The 20,296-nt window shown below is 44.2% G+C and overlaps 2 long non-coding RNA genes across 2 annotated transcripts; one reads left to right on the forward strand and one right to left on the reverse strand.

Moving 5' to 3' along the window:
- Positions 1–1,344: 1,344 nt before the first annotated feature.
- LOC307203977 lies at positions 1,345–13,882 on the reverse strand. The gene is made up of 2 exons (XR_013833410.1): positions 12,336–13,882; positions 1,345–1,692 (listed from the first exon to the last, which is right to left on the reverse strand). It is a non-coding gene; the product is annotated as an uncharacterized lncRNA (long non-coding RNA).
- LOC307203978 lies at positions 4,411–7,023 on the forward strand. The gene is made up of 2 exons (XR_013833411.1): positions 4,411–5,475; positions 6,700–7,023. It is a non-coding gene; the product is annotated as an uncharacterized lncRNA (long non-coding RNA).
- Positions 13,883–20,296: the final 6,414 nt, after the last annotated feature.

A 20,296-nucleotide genomic window follows, 5' to 3' on the forward strand; every position in this document is an offset into this window, starting at 1 on the left:
GCGCACGGAAACGCCGTTTACCTTCCCGCTGGTAAGCGGTCCCTATTTATCTACTTGCACCCGGAGGTGCTTTCGAACTGCTAGGTTGGCAGGCGCTGGGACCGAGCAGCGGGAGCGCACCCCGCCGCAGGGATTCGAACCGCCGACCTTTCGATCGGCAAGTCCTAGGCGCTGAGGCTTTAACCCACAGCGCCACCGGGAGCACTATTGGTGGTGCTTTTCCAGGGGGAAGTGTGGATAAGCCCCAAATTGCTTTCAGGAATACATATACAGTACTAGACGAAACCATGTACAAACATGCATAGGGCAGATGCACATAAAAAACTGAATTGTCGCTGAAATATGGAGATTTTTTTAAAAACACAAATTGATGCAGAAATGGGCGAGCTGGATTCAAGGTTGTAAAAAACAGCAGACGAGGAGGAACCAGAATGGAGAGATTCCTCCATCCCTGGTATTAAGCTACTCTGTTCTCTTAACAAATGCACCGATCAGATTCTCTAAGCTGAGTCGTGCATGCTGTGCACATAGGTCTGTATGCATGTGTTATCTAGATACCCTCTCCTCTGCCTGACTTTGCTCAAGCCTCCTGGTCAGGGCCAGCAAGTGAGAAAGCCGGTGCTTACGGTGTCCAGGGTACCTGATGCTTTTGCTCTCCCATTGGCCACCCTGACAGAGAATAGCTGCAAGTTAATTCCCAGCAATAATGAAGTCGGGAGCAGCGAAGTGTGCGTGCGTTTGGTGGAAGGAAGGGGAGGGGAGGGAAACAGCTGAGGTTAGCCCTGTCTGGGAGTAAACTTGACCTGTCCTCTCTTAAAAGGGCCATTAGTTTTTGCCACCGCCAAGCGGGAGAGCACAAGGGACGGGCCTGCTTCAAGCTGAACTCCCACTTTGGCGGACTCGGCGGGGTTAGGATACAGAAAAGACAAGAACTCCATAGACTGCCAGGCCCTGAAAGCGACTATTGTTAAGGGCTTTGGCATGAGGGAGCCCAGAGCAAAAGAGACTTGTTAGAGAGGCCCAGGCTGAATACAAGACGCTCTCAGAAAGCCACTGAACCATGCTAAATTACTTAAACCAACACTATTGACATTGCACCCAGCTCTACTTGAAGGGGGCAGTTTCTCCTTCTGTTCATCAAAAATTCATAGTAAAACCCTCCGGCGCTTCTTTCTCTGCTCTTGTTATTCACTGAGGAGGGCTCCCCCCTTACAAACACACACACACACACACACACACACACACACACACACAGTTCCTTTCCAGTCCCCTGGCTCTGAAAGGAAGACGGGGAAGCCTGCTATGGGAGATCAAGAGGGTTTTTGATGCAAAAACAACAACCCAACCCTTTCAGAGTTTATTAAATCAGAGTACAAGGCCAAGCAAACCTGGCTTGTTGCAGCCAACTGGATGTCAGAACAGTCGTGCTCCCGCCACCGGGGTCTGTTGCAAACAAGTTCTTCTGTCGTGTTCTGTGTACAGCCTCCCAGATTCCCCCATCAGTCAAGGCTGACAATTTCGAATTTCCAGAGGGGTAGTAGCCGTGTTTTTCTACCGCAGCAGCAGTAACAACAAAGTCTTGTGGCACCTCAAAGACTTGCACGTGTATCACGGCATGTGCTTGAGGGTCTGCTTCAGCCAGGCGTTTACCCAAATTGGGGTGCTCACTTTGTTCATCTGAGGAGGCAGACTCTAGCCCGTGAAAGCTTTATGGCACAACAAGAAATTTGTTAACAATTTAGAAAGCGGTACCTCAGGTTGAAACGCTGAAATTGTTCCAAGGTCCCTTCGCCAGAGCAAGTCTTGGAAGGCAAACTGAGCCACGGTCTTCAAGCTGATATTGGGAGGAGGTGTGCCATTTGTTTATTTTTGTTCCTATTATTTGTATTTCTTACGTGACCTTCACAAAAAAGGTCCAGGGCAAGTTACAGCATAAAAAAAATCCAACATAATAGAAACAGTAAAAAGAAAACTAAGTCAAACCATCAACCCCAAATCAATGACTCATGAGGGACATTACAGGGAGGGTACCAAAATCCATTCTTCTGTTTTCAATGATAGACGAACATGGGAAATCCTGAGTCTTACTCCCTGAAATGACCCCACCCGTTTTCTATTGCTGCCCCTTATGCCTAGACCTGTCTCCCAGATCTCTTGATATGACCACCCCATTTCCTTTTAAGCTCCTCCTAAAGCTCATCTTTTCCAGGAAGGCTTTGGGCCATTCCCCTTGGTCCCTGTACCTTGCTGTAACTAAGCCAAAGTATGGGTAATTGAAATAACCACATCTCCTGCCTACCCATGTCTCCATTTCGCCTCTCACAGGGGTGGTCAATGTTGGGCTCTCCAGATGTTGTTGGATTACAACACCCATCAGCCCCAGCCAGCATGGCCAGAGGTGATGGGTGTTGTAGTCTGACAACATCTGGAGGACGCCTCCTCTATGGTTTCCCTGTGTTTGTTTTCAGATTGTAAGCCTCTTTGGAGGAGAGTATGTCATACCTGCTCTTTGTTAAGTGTCATGTGGATGTCAGAACAATAGATCATGATTCATTTAGGATAGACCAATAGGCACGATAACCTAAAATGAGTTGCTTCACCAGCCACATTTGGATGTCAGCCTGTCAAGTCATACTCCCTGCCTCTCACAATCTACTGCCCTTATGGACTACAGCTCCAAGTATCCCTGAGATTTGCAATGCTGGTTGGGACTATGGGAACTGGAGTCCCAAAACATCAGGAGGGCACCTTGTTGAGGAAGGCCATCCTAAATTGTAACAAAAACGAGACCTGGATCTGAAGACAGGGGAACTTAGAACTGCTTTATAAGCCTTTTTGGCATATAAACAGCATATAAATTTAATTATTCTATTATTACAGTATTATATCCATAATTGATCGGCCCCTCCAATCCTCTTGCTGAGTCTAATCTGTTGATTTGGGGGTTTCTGCAAAATCATTTCCCAAATCTCGCCTCTGACACTGGATTGCCCTAATCCGGCTGCTCTGCCCTCCTGGATTCAATCAAAGGAGGCGAATGGCATAGCAAAAGCTGAGCATTTCTGTATATGAAGTGTGAAGAGGATCTCCCATGGTTCAGTGACTCTCTGCTAACTCAGTGGGAAGGAAATGATAAACATACTAAAGAGCTGCTGATTTGGTGCTGTGTAAACTCAGCCTGACACCGTTTACTTTGCTGTCAGAAGCCCCTTCGCTTGGCGCAGAACAGAGCACTTTTCACGGGCAGGCAGCCCCCACAAGCAAGCACAGGAGTTTCCCATGTCCACGGTTGTTAAGAAGAGCCCTGCTGGATCAGGCCAAAGGCGCGTCTAGTCCAGAACCCTGTTCTCACCATGGCCAACCAGATGCCTCTGCAGACAGGACCAGAGTCAACATACCCTCCCCACTTGTGATTCCCAGCAACTGTTATTTGGAGAAATGCTTCTTCTGGCAGTGAACACTGCAGATCTTGGGAAGGAGAAGCAAGGAGAAAACTATTTTTCCACTGCCAAGGCATCTTTCCCTGATTTTGAGCATGTTTTTCTGGCCTTTCTTTCTTGGAAAAAGTCACCAAGAGGTAAACATCAAGGGTGATATTAAACTGAATAGTTGTGCTAGCGCAAGGATTAACACAATGGGATTTCCCCCTTTGCCCCCCATGCATTTCCCATGCACTACCCAAATCTGTTCAGGATGGTTTGGGGAACTCAGATTTAGGGGGTGCATGGTGGGGGAGGAGAGGAGGAGACTGTTCCATTACGCAAGGAGAATTCCTTGTGCTAATGAGATGATCTGCCTAACCAGGACTTCTTCTTTTTTCAGCCAGAGCTCACAGGATCTCAGCTCCGGTACCTCTCAGGTGGGTGCCATTGCCATTCTAATAGAACAAGGGAGAAATTCGTGGTGAGCTCTGACACCTCTTTTTCTAGAAAAATTGCACCGTGCCTAACCCTTAGCTGAACACAATCCCAAATAAACCAAGAGTCAAAACCCACCATAATAAATCTGTTTTTAAAGCATACAAAAATGAGGGGAATGATTCTGCACTGGAGACCAGTAAGGAGAGCCCTGAGATATCCATGAAAACAGTTGCATCAAATGACACCAGTCTCTGCTCTGCCCTTTGGCTCCTGGTCTCAGCCTAGATTCTGCCCTCAGTCTGAAGAGGACTGGCAAACCTACTACCCATGTTCTATTTGGGATAGCAGCTTGGTGGGGCACATGTAGTGATCCTCAGCACAGAATCCTACTGGTAGCTTATAGCTGAGCAGCATCTGCTGCAGACAATCTTCAAGGTTCTGGTTAACATCAAAGTCTGTTTGAGAAATTTGCAGTGATATAGGGTCTCCATGAAAACAGTAACCATGAAAGCACCTTCCTTCGTCAGCCAGTCAGCATTCCTGTCCAGCAGAGAGAAGGTTATATTGGAAATAAAAAGGAATATATTGCTAGCTGTCTATCAACAGCAGTGTCTGGAATGCAAGCAGAAGACTCTTAACAGGCTCAAAACCCTTCCTCTCTTTAACTCTGTAAAAGAAATAACAGATATCAAATCAATTTGCATCTGCTTTTTTACTATTGCTTCTATTTGTTAAGGAGTGGGAAAAGTAGCAAGCTCCATCTCCTCTTTCAACCCACCCACTACCTCCATTAAATTTCCTACACTCATCCCTGATGGGTTTGAGGAGTCCATCGTTTCAGGCTGTCAAATGAATTCACAGAACTCTGTGAACATTTTCAGCGATGGCCCCAAACACTTTCCATTTCCAGCTATTTTTCAGCACTTTGTGAAAACAGATGTGCATCTTCATTCATGTTGCTCTCAGTAACAGCATTGTGTTGGTCAAATCCTCTTATGTGGCTATCATTGTGACATCATCCTACTCAACTGTATGAAGAACAAGTTGTTCAGCTGGACCATTCCATGCAACCACCAATAATCCGTATTCAAGAGCAGTAGGTTGACTAAGACCCACTTCCTTCCTTTTACAATACAGTGACAGATCCAGGTTTTTGATGCCCCCTGGACAAAGCATCTCCCATGGGTTTCAAGAAGAACTAGGTTACTATTTTTGTCAGGGTGCCTGTTGTTCAAGGTGCTTCCTGTTCACCTTCCTGTATTGCTGCTACTGTTGCTAAGAAAAGATTGCTTGAGGAATATCTTCCAGTGGTTGACCTTGTAGCAACCACAACAAAGCAAGTGATGGTTTTCCCCCACATTGACTTATCTGCTCATATTATGAGAAGTTCATCTCTCTCAAAACTTAGTACAAGGATAGCCAACAAGTCGCCCTCCAGATGTTGCTGTAGTACAAATCTCACTGTCTCTGGGGATGATGGGACTTGGAGGGCACCCCACTGGCCACCCCAACTTTAGAGAAATCCTTGGTACAACATATAACACTCTTAAAAGTGAAATCTACATCTCAAGCCATCAGTAGTCCACCAATATCACTTCAGAGGCATCTGTGCAAGGTGGGTTATAATTATGAACCAGAATGGGTTTACTTTTCAGATTTCAGAAGCTCAGGAGAGATTTGTTACTAGAGTCTGGGATTGAAGTAGGATTTTCACTAATGGAGTGTAGAATTCACTCTCCCTCCCCCTTTGCTCATGGTTAAAATCCTTCTGGCTTAGTTCTGCTCCTTCTACCACCATCCACGTTCCTATGAGCCAAAAATGCATGAACTTTATGCTAATAGCTCAACTCTGGCTCCAATTTGAGACAAAGTTCTTGCAAGTCTGAGATGAAACACATGCCTTTCTGTCAGGCCGGTAATAAGAGGCAGAGAGGTCGGAGATGTCCCAGGGCAATCGGAAACTATTTGGAGTGAGAGGCAGGAAACAAGGCTGTGATGTCCAATTCTAGATGATAGGACAGATCCATACTTCCAACTATCCCAGTTGTCATTTCAAGCTAATATGGAACCAACATGTTATCTTGATGAGGCCTAGTCAGGTTTGGTTTGGTTTTGAACTCAAATTAGAGAAAGCAAGAACTTTTATTGTAAAAGTATTGTTGTGTTAGTAAGAGAATCCCATTCCAGCACTCTCTCCAGAAAACTTGTCCTCTGAAGCCTCCTTTCATGAGCCCATACAAAAGTCCGAATAATCTGGGGCTGAACAGTCTTAACTTTAGGGTGATTCAGTTGTTTATTCTCCATTCTGTCTGCCAAGCAATGAGGAGAATTTCACCTCACACCTACTCATTCGTGTAGAAGGTCTGGTAAAAGACATTCATATAAGCTCAAAGATTCTACAGAATCACAAGGAAACTTTGATTTGTCACGTGGTAAAGAACAGACAATATTTTTTTAAGATGCACCAAGATCCACCCAGTCAGTTGCTTTGACTCTTTCAAAACATGGTTGTGTTTAGCTCAGTGATGGGGAAACTACGGTCCTCCAAATATGGTTGGCCTTCAACTCCCATCATCTCTTACTATTGGCAATGCTGGTTAGGACTGATGAGGGGGTGGAGTCTGATAACTGGAGTGCCGCAGGTTCCCAGTCCCTGGTTTAAAAGATGACTGTTCTTCAAGAAAGCAATGAAACGTTCTGGGCTCATGAAAGCCTCATTAGAGCAGCACTCATTTTCAAGGCTCCTTGTTGGCCAGGGACAAGCTCACGTGTGTTTCCTCAAATGAAAGCAGCTTCTTTCATGATTATTTTTAAAGGAAGATATTGCTTCCTCCCAAAGGCAGAACCTGTTATTTGGCAAGAGTTCATACAGTCTGGATCTTTTGGAGGAAGAGACATCAGTTCCTGTAATACAAAAGGATTTTCCTCTCAACTTGTAATTGTCTTCTTGGAGAAGTCCTCTCCTCTTCTAAGTCGTCATTGGGAAGAGAGCCATACACAGAATAGTGCCAGAGCATGTTCTCTCAAGATTTGAGCCCCATTCAAAAGTGTTAGATGTGGACTTGGGATGATGCATGGAGGACAGATGAGGATTGTGTGTTTAGGTGCAACAACGGAGTCCTGTTTACATGGAAAATATAATTCCTCCACCAAATGAAGGAAACGATGAAGCTGGCACACAAAGTCCTTCCTATAATTTCGGAGGAAAAGGTCACCAATTCTTTAATTGCAATATTTCTGCGGCTAGCCATTTCTTAGGAAACATGGGGAGTTTTGATTCCTTTATTGCAGGGGTGGCCAACTTCCAAGAGACTGAGATCTACTCACAGAGTTAAAAACACAGTGATCTACCCCCTTTTTGGGGCTTCAGGTAAAAGTTGTTGAGCTTTTTTAGGGAAGAGGATAGTGACGTGTTTTAGGGGTGCATATGCATATGTTAAGGTTTTTTTAAGGGAGCCAAACTTTTTTAGCTTCTTTGGGGGGAAGATACCAGTGATCTACCACAGACGTCCAGTGATCTACCTGTTGAACATGCCTGCTTTATTGTAAATGGAGCCTTGCTCTGTCTACTCAGAAGTCCCACTGTATTCAATGAAGCTTAATCCCAGGTAACTGGGTAAAGACTGGGCAGCTGTACACTGCAATCTGAAGTATTTTTACTCAGAACTAGGTCCCACTGAGTTCAGTATGATTTACTGTCTGGTATGTTCCTGATCATTCTCACAGTTCCTTCTTCTTCTTCTTCTTCTTCTTCTTCTTCTTCTTCTTCTATTATTTGAGTCTCCCTGACTCAAAGCAACTTACAGCTAAAATTTTATTTCATTCCATTTATCTGTGGGAGGTCTTGTACATGATCCCTTCCGTCACACATTTTTTTCTTTACACCCATCCCATGAGGTAGGTGAGGCAGAGAGGTTGTAATTGGCTCATGGTGACAGGTGTATCTGTGTATATGACATCGATGTGTGTGGCAAGATCAAACATGGGAGAAGCTTCCTTGTGTAGAATAGAACATCCCTCTTTTCATACATACGTAAAAAGGACAGGCCTTTAAACTGTCCATCAGTGGTGAGCACCTGGGCAGCAGACTGAGCAGGAACAAGGGTTACCTGCTCACAGTCCTCCTCCTCACCATGATGACATGCATCTTTATTTCTAAATTTATCTTTGTAATTGTAGTACCTGTAGCAGCAAAACCAGATGCCTTCATCTGCCCCACCTGCAATAAACCATCTCTCTACTGTACTGGTCTCTACAGCCACAACAGGCACTCTCCAGCGGTTTGGTCTGACCCCAGAAGGCACACTCTTCCATTGCCTCCCAAGGGAGGCTTTGTGAAAAGTGGCCACCCTACCTCAACCTCAGAAACTCTTGTGTCTGAGAACACAGTTTCCAAGTCCGGATTTGGTTATGTCTGCCTATAGCTCCAGCCTAGCTGTGATGGTGCACACATTATAAATCCCACTCTGCAGACTTCAGGCCCATACAGAACCAGCAATTGATACAATCTGTTGCATAGTGTTGGTGGTATAGTGGTGAGCATAGCTGAATTCCAATTTGTTGCATAAATTCCAGGATGGCAATATCAATGGAGTACTTAAAGCATGCAGGTTGGATGTGCATTGGATACATGCCTAACCTTTCAAAACCTCCCCATAGAAGCTGTATTCCTAAGGAAAGTGCACCCCTTCTTTTCCAAACCCAGTGGCCTGGCAATCACAAGCTATATCATGTAGCGCTAGTGCACTGATATACATAAAGTATCAGTACCAACACCGACATGGATAGTAACACACATGGCTTCATTTTGCTGCATTTCCCACATAGGCATACCTGACTTCCTGTCCTAAGAATTCTGGGTAATATAATGTGGCATGTATTTCCTGCAGTAAGAAATATGAAACTGTCACAGTTGCCACTAGAGGGCAAACCAACGACCTGTGCGCCTGTGCGCCTGAAATGACTTATTCCATTTGTTAATTAATGGCGTGAAGCTTGGGTAGATATCTCACTGGCTCAGATACAAACCCTCTGTTATTCTTTGTGTAAATGGGTTCAGCCTGCTAAGCCCCTGTTTAGTCACAGAATGACCGGCTCTCACAACAGTCCTCCAGATGTGTCATAATAAGCTGCCATGAATGTGCAAGGAGGCAGCTGGGACAGCGTTAAATCAAAAATAGCATGGTTTTGGAGTTCCAGCTCTTGGCCTTTGTGGTATTTTATTGCGGGCTTCTTCTTTTTTTTATAAATATTTATTGAGATTTTTTAAATACAAAATGCAAAAATAATAAACAATATGACATGTATCATAACATATTTTCAAAGCTTCTTTGGACTTCCTCACGTGTCCCGCTCCCACTTGCATCATTGTAAAACTTTTTCCAGCAATTTATCATCTTGTTTACATTCTTAAATCTCATTCATTTAATTTAATCTAATAATTCTCCAAAAGGTTTATATTTTCCTCAATCTCACTTATCATCCAGATTACGTCTAATTTAGTGGTGCTCAATTATTTATGATCTGGCATCCTTCTTAACATTCAACCAAATTACAGTGTTTTTGTAAATAAATCCTAAATTTCTCCTCTCCCAGGTCTCGGATTCTGCCGGTCATCTCAGCCAATTCCATATAGTCTATCAGTTGCATCTGCCATTCTTCCAGTGTGGGTAGATCTCGGGTTTTCCAGTGCTTGGCGATGAGTATCCTTGCTGCTGTTGTTGCATACAGGAAAAAAGAAGGACAGAACTTTATTGCGGGCTTCTTTCTTTTTTTGGAGATGTGGCGGGGGGGGGGGAATGACACATTTTATTCCAAGTGCATTGATTTAACAGGACAAAGATATCTCCTTTTAAAAAAATGCACATTCTTCCCGTTTTCCCTCTAGAGTCTTATATAGGGGTGCAGCTGCTATATAGTCCCCTGAAGCGCATAAGAAGATGGAGGCCTTTTGGAAGGGAAGTGTCCAATTTCTGTGGCTCCCAGCTGGGAGCAGTGAGTCACTTCCTTGCAGGAGAGGAAAAGCAAAAAATGAGAGAGAGAGAGAGAGAGAGAGAGAGAGAGAGAGAGAGAGAGAGCGCAAAGCATCCCAAACTAAAAGCAGGGTTATCATTTGGTTAACAAAATGGAAGCAAGTTGACAAGGTGTGTGGTTCAGCAAATCACAAGATAACCTCCTGGCCGTATGCTCGGGTAGCTTTCTGTATTTCCATTTTGTTTGCAGATTGCAGCCTGTTTTTCCTTCCCAAGGGAAGCCCAAGGCAGCTAACAGGAAAATCAGGGTGAGTGGTGAGTATGAATGTAAAATATCAAAATGATAGCAGACCCTCCAAGTGTCCCTATTTTCTAGGGACAGTCCCAGATTTACAGGAGCTATCCCAGTTTCTGATTTGATCCCAGAATGTCACAGTTTTCCTTAGGATGTCTCTGTTTTGATTGGAGAAATGTTGGAGGGTATGGAGTTATGCTACCCTTGAGCCACGGAGATAACTATACAATCTTTATAAATAAATAAAAATTTAAAAATTGTCCAGTAGCTCCTTAGAGACCAACTAAGTTTGTTCTGGGTTTAAGCTTTCATGTGCATGCACACTTCTTCAGATACCAATATACATACAATCTTTAGAAGACATCTGAAGGCAGCCCTGTATAGGGAAGGGTTTTTTTTTAATGTTTAATGTTTTATTATTTTTTTATGTATGTTGAAAGCTGCCCAGAGTGGCTGGGGCAACTCAGATGTGTGGGGCATAAATATCATCATCATCATCTATTATGTCTCGATTTTCATCAGAGAAATGTTGGAGAAATGTTGCTATTCAGTGGGACAATTTATCAAAAAACAGAACCATTTTTAAAAACCAATTTTCATATCCAAACAGTACTGACAAATAATTAAGTAAAACTGTTAATCTGTTAATTCAGTGAGAGTGATTTCAATAGTTCTTCCCATTGGCTGTAAAATTCAGCTAATTAACAATAACTGTTCTATCAACGTATACTATGACACAGTGATGAAACTGATACCCTCCTAGCTTGAGAACTCCAGGTTAAGTCCTACTTTACAGAGGACTGACCCCTATTTGAAGGGGCTGTGAATTTGCCTATCAGCGGTAATTACTTGGACAGCAAAGGGAGCAGGAACACAGATCACATCATCACAGTCTGACCCATTTTGCCATTTCTGCATCATCCATCAGTTTAATCTTCTCTGGTAGGGACTGTACCTTCTTTCCAACTGTAGTTTCTTAAGAGTGTTGAGCAGGGGGAGGCAACCTAAGGCCCGGGGGCCGGATGCAGCCCAATCGCCTTCTAAATCCAGCCCACGGACTGTCCAGGTATCAGCATGTTTTTACATGAGTAGAATGTGTCCTTTTATTTAAAATGCATCTCTGGGTTATTTGTGGGGCCTGCCTGGTGTTTTTACATGAGTAGAATGTGTGCTTTTATTTAAAATGCATCTCTGGGTTATTTGTGGGGCACAGGAATTTGTTCATTATTTTTTTCAAAATACAGTCTGGCCCACCACATGGTCTGAGGGACGGTGGACCGGCCCACGGCTGAAAAATGTTGCTGACCCCTGGTGTTGAGAGTAATTAGGCGACCCCTATTCCTTTCCCAGAGTGGATTTACAGTAAAATCAATCCCTCGTCTCAGGGAATTCTGAGAATTGCAGCTCTGGAAGGGGAAAATGTGTTTCATCAATTCCATCAATTCTTTTTTTATATAATAATATTTATTAAAGTTTCAAAAAAAAAAGTTACAAGAATAAGAACAGAAAAAGTAAAAAAAAAACAAAAAATACAAAGTACAAAAAAGTAAAAAAAATTAAAAACAAGTCAACCTTTCAATGCCTTAACTTTCATTTGCTTGTTTCCCTGACCTCCTCACACCTCCCTTTTTGTATTCTAGTTCAATTAGTTATTTCAGCAAATCCTTTCCATTTTTACTTTTATCTTACTAATTTATCTTAATATATTATAACTTTACATTCTCATCTGTTAATAATCTATCTTTAAATACTCCTTATAACATTACTACTAAAACCACATATCTTCATTCCAACATCCTTCTAACATTCCTTAATTTTACAATATTTCTGTAAATAGTCTTTAAATTTCTTCCAATCTTCTTCTACCGACTCTTCTCCCTGGTCTCAGATTCTGCCAGTCATTTCCGCCAGCTCCATAAACTCCATCACCTTTATCTGCCATTCTTCCCGGGTGGGTAAATCTTGTGTCTTCCTGTGTTTCATAACAATTCTCTGCACCTGTGAGAAACTACAATTCCATTACAGTTAAAAGCAGTATGATCCTGCTTTAGATGTATAGTGCAGGTGGGACCGTACTGGATCAATAGCTGATTCTTACTTCATCCCTAGTGATGGGGCACAATCTTACACTATACCTGAGGGTAGCAAGTAAACTTAGGAGACAGGGAGTGGTCCCCATGACTTACACACAGCTCCGTCCTGCAACACCTCACCTATGCGCCCTAACACCACCCAGGCAGCTGCCTCATCCTCATTGTGGCTACCTAATGGTAGGGCCAGCCTCCTCCAGCCAAATAGAAATGAAAACATTAAGGAAATTGACAACTGTGTTGAATCTCAGAATAGTAACACTTTGGGTCGATAAGAGAGCTGCGATATTGTCACGCCTACACGTTTCATTTAAAAAGAGAAGGGGAAATCACAAATGGAGCAATTCGCTAATGGGACTCATGGGATTGTTGCAAACAGCAGCCAAGGAAGTAAACCTAAGTCTTTGGAATGAACCACTTCAGAATGCAGGTGGAGGTGGGGAAACATGACAAAATGTTTCCCCATGGAAAGGAGTCTGATACACAGAAAACTAACCTTTCTGGAAGATGATTAGGCTACAAACCCTTCTCCCGGATGTCTGGTTTTCTGTGTTCAGGAAAGAAGGCGAGTTGGGGGTATGGAGAAGCATTTAGTTACATGAGCCCCCCTCCCAATGTGAAGTAGTACAGTCCAGACAAAGATTGACTATGCAGTCTGCTCTTTGTGAAAACTAGGCTGTAGTTAATCTTTGGAGTAGGAAAATACATCCCCCCCCTTGCTTCCTAATGAGAAACACAAACTCAGCATTCAGGGGGACAGACAGTTGTTCCAAATCCAGGAAAATGAAGCGGAGGAAGAAGGAAAGAGAAAACACGCAATGGAATTGGGGGTTGGGAAGCAGAGATTGTAGCTCTGAGTAAACTGTTGATTAAAAAAAATGCAATAAATGAGTGATGGCGTCAGACCCAGGAGAGGTGCAGAAGGAAAATTGAAAATGAGCAGGCTCTTTCCTAAGTAAGGACAGCTGCCGGGGGTGAAATGGGAACAGCATTTTAATAAACAGTCAAGGTACAACACCTGGGAGCAGATCAGAGGCGCTGAATCCATTGGGTTGGGGGGCGAAGGGGATGTGACTCTCAGCCCAAATGAGAAGAGAGCAGGAAGCCTTTAGGAATATATTTATGTAGACAAACCTTTTATTTGTCTACATTTGCGAGAAGTAGTTCCTTTAGGGCGGCAGCACCTGTGCTCTGAGAACTCCTTGCCTGCGGAGATTAGGCAGACACCTTCGCTAAACTGCTTTGGAAGCCTGCCAAAAACCTTTTCTCTTCCATCAAGCCTGTCTGGACATATGATCTAGTTGCATTTGTTTTAAATTTTCATTTGCTTGTTTAAAAAATGAGGGTTTTATGTATATTTGTTTTTCGTTAGTTTGTGGGTTTGGGTTCGGTTTATACATATATGTAATTGTACTTGGAAAATTAATTTTTGAGCAAGCGGTTTATACGTTTTCTAAATAAATAAATATTACCAAATACTGTTTGATTGTTTTTTTTAAGAAAACTTTGTGCATTGTTATCATGGAGTCCGTCACTACCTCTCAGGTGAGTCTACTTCAGAGGACTGCTGTGAGGATACAATGGTCGAGGGTGGGGTGGATTGTAGCCAACTAAGCTCTACTCAGAGGAGACCCATTGAAATGAATGAGCCTAAGTTAGGCCCAATCTCCACTATACATACTAGACACCAGCCAGCTTTCAACCATGGATAGCCTTCAAGCTATGATCCCACTCAGCGAGTCAACTTGACTTATTATCACTCTACAGCAATGTTGTCCAGTGTGCGGACCTAGGGCCACATGCAGCCCCCTGAGGCCTTTTTGGGCAGCTGATGCCCCCACCCCTGCCCTTGTGCTGCCTTCCCCAATCCAGATAATAGAGGCACTGGGCTTTGGGAAGGAAGTGATGGCTGTGACAGGGTCCCAGAGTCATCCATCCTCCTTCCTAAAGCCTAGTGTGTGCTTTCCCAGCTTTGAGAAGGAGGTGGGTGGGTTCTCGGACCCTGCCAATTCTAGGACCCTAATAAACCCCCGTGTTGCAAAAAGAATTTCAGCAATGTCTAGGCAACACGATGACCATCTACATACGCAATAGACAATCTTTTATAGCATTCCTTCAAACCATAACAAGTCCAAAATGAAATTTTTAGTCTCAAAGTCTCTGAAAATCTTTAAATGAAGTGAGTTATTAGACTTTGTACGATGAAAAACAAGCTGTGAAGCTTTGTCTATTCAGCAAATATGATGTCCAACACTGAACAGTGATTCCGGATATTGACTACTGTTTCGTAGAATTCTTCGTCAGCGTGGTGGGAGGATGTATAGAATTGCTTCATAAACCCATCTTATTTCAAATGAATGTACAGTGGTGCCTCACAAGACGAAAATAATCCGTTCCGCGAGTCTCTTCGTCTTGCGTTTTTTTCGTCTTGTGAAGCAACCCTATTAGCGGCTTAGCGGCTTAGCGCTATTAGCGACTTAGCGGCAAAGTGGCTAAGCGGCTATTAGCGGCTTAGTGGCTTAGAAAAAGGGGGGGCGAAAAAAATCGCAAGACTCGCAAGACGTTTTCGTCTTGCGAAGCAAGCCCATAGGGAAATTCGTCTTGCGAAGCGCCTCGAAAAACAGAAAACCCTTTCGTCTAGCGGGTTTTTCGTCTTGCGAGGCATTCGTCTTGCGGGGCACCGCTGTATGTAAATGAAAATATCAAATGCTGTGGGAAAGTGCTCATGTAATAATGTAGTCACTGCTCATTTACCTCGCTTCATTTAAAGATTTTCAGAGACTAAAGATTTCATTTTGGACTAGTTATGGTTTGAAGGAGTTCTATAAAAGATTGTCTATTGCATATGTACATGGTCATCGTGTTGCCTAGACATTGCTGATATTCTAGAACCCTGCCAGAACCTCGCACTGCCTTCCCAAAGCCCAGTGCCTTATCTGGCTTTGGGAAGGCAGTGTGAGGGCTGGGGCAGGGGTTATATTTTGGCCACACTCCCCTCCTTCCATGTGACAAGGAAGGGTGCGGCGCGGCCCACTGGTTCCATATAGAAATACTCTTGCGGCCCACTTGGTATAAGAGGTTGGACCACCCTGCATTATAGCGTCCTCTAGCCAGAAGATTGCCTCCATCCATCCAGGGGCAGAGCAAGCTCAATGGGTGCCTGGTTGGTGCGCATGCCCAGGGGTGTGCCCAGCCACCCTTGGGGGTGGGGCCAGCTGCCCGCAGGGTGGGGCCAGCCAGGGCAGGATACTCCATGGAGCCTCCGAGGAGTCTGCCTGCCTCTTCCCACTCAGTCGCTCTACTACTAAGGAGGAGGCAGTGGGCAGACCATTTGGGGCAGCGCAGAGCCTGCGGGCAACCAAGCCACCGTGTCACTCCCAGGAGAAATGCGTGGCACAGGCATGCTGCAGGCCCCACAGGGAATGCCGCCTGGCATTTTCATAGAATCATAAAATCATAGAATCATAGAGTTGGAAGAGACCACAAGGGCCCTCGAGTCCAACCCCCTGCCAAGCAGGAAACACCATCAGAGCACTCCAGACATATGGTTGTCAAGCCTCTGCTTAAAGACCTCCAAAGAAGGAGACTCCACCACACTCCTTGGCAGCAAATTCCACTGTCGAACAGCTCTTACTGTCAGGAAGTTCTTCCTAATGTTTAGGTGGAATCTTCTTTCTTGTAGTTTGGAACCATTGCTCCGTGTCCGCTTCTCTGGAGCAGCAGAAAACAACCTTTCTCCCTCCTCTATGTGACATCCTTTTATATATTTGAACATGGCTATCATATCACCCCTTAACCTCCTCTTCTCCAGGCTAAACATGCCCAGCTCCCTCATAAGGCATCATTTCCAGGCCTTTGACCATTTTGGTTTCCCTCCTCTGGACACGTTCCAGTTTGTCAGTGTCCTTCTTGAACTGTGGTGCCCAGAACTGGACACAGTACTCCAGGTGAGGTCTGACCAGAGCAGAATACAGTGGCACTATTACTTCCCTTGATCTAGATGCTATACTCCTATTGATGCAGCCCAGAATTGCATTGGCTTTTTTAGCTGCTGCGTCACACTGTTGGCTCATGTCAAGTTTGTTTGTCACCCCCCTCAGTGGTGACACCCAGGGTGACCCACCCCCACCACACCCCCTTCCTCCGCCCCTGCATCCATCTGCCAATGTACCTTCTCCAAGTGTAAGAAGTCAAGGCAACGTTGCAGTTGTTGCCTGCTTTTTTTGCTGTCAGAGAAGAAGAAAAGGTTCACCTTAATATCCACTCAGCTGCCATGTTCTCTTGTAACATCACACATAGTCTGTAGCCAACAGCAATAGCTGGTGAAGCATCATCATAATCTCATACCTCACAATTGCGGGTTTGGCTCAATAGTGATTTAGTGGCTGCATACCAGGGCTGGTTGAGGGTTTGAAAGAAAGGGGAGCAGCCAACATGACTCTTATCTTTGTACAGTATGCTATTCCACCTATGCAAAAGCCAGAGGTTTCTACACCCCACATCTTTCAATCTGCTTACAGAAGAGGAATCATCAAAGTTCAAGAAAACATTCCACCAGATGAAAGCACATAAAGGTGTGCTGGAGCAGACTTTGATATTTCAAATTTCAGTGGTGCCCAGGCATGGCCAAAATCTTTTCCCTCCCCACTTCTTGGCTTCTGTTCTACTCAGTTCACTATGTCATAGCTGCAACACCCTGCAGTGCCCCCTGGGCTCTGTGTTCGGTGGGGCAGAACTGGTCTCCTGCCCTACATCCAGCTCTGGAGTGTGGAGTAAAGGAGGGGAAGGACCTGGAGAGCGTCTGGAGGGTTGTACTTATCTCATGGGCTGGAGGTTCCTCAGTCCTGGCATAAAAGCCAAGGGTTATCTCCAACAATTATTGTATTCACAGTAGACCTATTGAATCAATAGACAGCTAGACTAGTGACTGGGAGTGGCCACCGAGACCATATAACACCGGTCCTGAAAGATCTTCATTGGCTCCCAGTATGTTTCCAAGAACAATTCAAAGTATTGGTGCTGACTTTTAAGGCCCGAAATGGCCTCTGTCCTGTATACCAGAAGGAGTGTCTTCACCCTCATCATCCAGCCCAGACACTGAGGTCCAGTGCCGAGGGCCTTCTGGTGGTTCCTTTGCTGCGAGAAGTGAGGTTACAGGGAACCAGGCAGAGGGCCTTCTCGGTAGTGGCGCCTCCCTGTGGAATGCCCTCCCACCAGATGTCAAGGCGATAAACAACTATTTTACTTTTAAAAGACAACTGAAGGTGGCCCTGTTTAGGGAAGTTTTTAATGTCTGACGCTGTATTCTTTTTAATATTCAGTTGGAAGCTGCACAGAGTGGCTGGGGAAACCCAGCGAGATGGGTGGGGTATAAGTAATAAAAAATTATCATCATCATCATCATTAACTTGAATCCATTGATTTCAGTGGGTCTATTCTGAGTATGAAGTATTTGGCTATCCAATTATTAAAAACAACAGAATGCAAAGACGCTAAAGAATTAAAACAAAGGAGAAGGCTAAAATCCTTAGCCTGAGGACAATTTCAGCTAGGATTGCAGGTCAGGTGTATTCCTTAGCCCAAACCAGACCTAGGGGTGGGCCTTGGCGATGTCATTAAGTACAGCACCTGAGCAGGGAGAACAGGAGACCTTGCCACCTACACTTGTTGTGAACTGCTCTTGTGAACAGCCACTGTTAATAATCCTGCCCAGGAAACTTCGTCATGCACCAAGTTAGGGATGAATAGAAGTCCCCATTTGTTTCTTTGGGGTTATTTTTGCAGATGGTGCATAAATCATTTTGAGCTACCCCCTTCCCCGTGCTTTTGAACGAAGCTCCACTGACATGCAGCAAAAAAATAAAAAAATTGAGGTGTGGTGGATCTGTGTCCTCTGATTTCCTTGGTTAGGGGTGGGGGGAATGAAAGCCACAATATTATTCTTACCTAACCTGCAGTGCATAAGGCTTGTGCAGAAACGTTAGATTAATCTGCATTGCCTATGCCGTCAGAGGAAATTTATTTGAAATGTCTGCATTCGAATATTAATAAAGCTTGCTTGGTTAGGAATATATTTTCCATGGTGCTGTGCTGTAAAAGGCACCTTGCGTGTCATTGCCATTGCTTTAAAATATATATAAAGGGATTTTAAAGTGGAAAAAATGAATAATTTTAACTTTATAAGGCTGCACAAAATATATAAAGTATGCAACCAGGGGGGAAAAGAGAGATTCCATTGTCTAATGTATACAGCTTTAAAATAGATTTAAGCAATTCTTGCCAGACTTTCCAAAAGTACTCTTTGTTCAGCAGGGGGGAAAATACAATGGTTGATGTGGTGGGATGGTTTCTGCCCAGAATTGTGAGATAGAGCTTGATACTTTTTGTTTTATCTGTCTGTCTATGTATCTTTCAAAAATTCCTCTAATAATGAGCTCAGATGGTTGAGTGCTAACTAGGAATGGGAAGAACTTCAGTTTGGCTGGCATTTTAATTCACACTTCCAAAAGTGAACACAGTAAAAAGAAACACAGTAAATCCTTTGAATGTCTCTAAATTTTCTGATGCTGTTCTCAAACCAACACAAGTGTAAGAAAATGAGTAAACTGGGGAAATTTTGCATTGAAATGCATATATTAAAAATTACGCATTTTTGAAGTGGTTTTCATTGATGGGGTTAAAATATTTTTTAGGGTTGCCATATTTTTTATCATTATTCTCATTATTAGGGTTTTGTGGTTGCTCTGTTGTATTTATTGCTGCTAAACTGATTAAGAAAAAGATTTAAGTTGCTGTTTTAATTTATTATTTGCTAGCCACCTTGGGCTCATTGAGGCAAGGTGGGGTGTAAATGGCTTTAATAGATTTTTTTTTAATGTTACTGTGAGAAACTCGGTTTCATCTCTTTTCCTGGAAATTGCTCCCCATACTCCCAAATGTGCCTTAAAACATGAACCTAGAGAGCAGAAAGCATCATGGTATACCTACCCAAGCCTTTGCGCTTTCACTAGTGAGCTCTGGATGTGATGTGGAAAAGAAGCAAATTGACCAGTTGCTTATTAAGTAAGTTCATATCCACATCATCCATTTAAAGCACCCTGGGTACCATTTTAACAGCCATGGCTTCCCCCAAAGAAACCTGGCAACTGTGGTTTGCTAAGGAGCTCCCAGAGCTACAATTCGCAGAACCCTTAACAAACTTCCTTTTCCCAGGATTTGCCATGACTGTTAAAGTGATTCAGTTGTGCTTTAGATGGATTGTGCAGCAGGATCAGGCTACAGTTCCCAACAACCCTGATCGCTGGCTATTCTGACTGAGGCTGATGGGACTTGTAGTCCAACAATATCTGGATGGCATCATGTTGGCTACCCCTGAGTTATGGAGTAGGGCCAGTAAGCAGATCACCAAATTATTTCTTGCAGGGAGGTCACTTGTAATTTTTCTTTTAAAAAATCATGAATGGTTTTAATGCAACCTCTTATGACTGATATTGGGACGCAGGTGGCGCTGTGGGTTAAAGCCTCAGCGCCTAGGGCTTGCTGATCGAAAGGTCGGCGGTTCGAATCCCTGCGGCGGGGTGCGCTCCCGCTGCTCGGTCCCAGCGCCTGCCAACCTAGCAGTTCGAAAGCACCTCCGGGTGCAAGTAAATAAATAGGGACCGCTTACCAGCGGGAAGGTAAACGGCGTTTCCGTGTGCGGCTCTGGCTCGCCAGAGCAGCGATGTCACGCTGGCCACGTGACCCGGAAGTGTCTCCGGACAGCGCTGGCCCCTGGCCTCTTAAGTGAGATGGGCGCACAACCCCAGAGTCTGTCAAGACTGGCCCGTACGGGCAGGGGTACCTTTACCTTTACCTTTACTATGACTGATATTAGGTTCATGGAGCTCATCTTTCTTGCTGGGACCTAGTTCTTTGATCACGCAACCTGAATTCTGCTCTTGCCATAAAATTATACAATGGAGGTTGTACTTAATAGGCACATATTCAATTGTTCACCTTCTGACATCAGACCAAACATCTCTCTGGTCCAGCCATGTCCATTGCCACGTCCCTGAGAGTTTACAAGTACAGCATGGTATA

This window comes from Podarcis cretensis (genome assembly GCF_951804945.1).
Source record: "Podarcis cretensis genome assembly, chromosome: 15".
In the NCBI taxonomy this organism is placed as follows: Eukaryota; Metazoa; Chordata; class Lepidosauria; order Squamata; family Lacertidae; genus Podarcis; species Podarcis cretensis.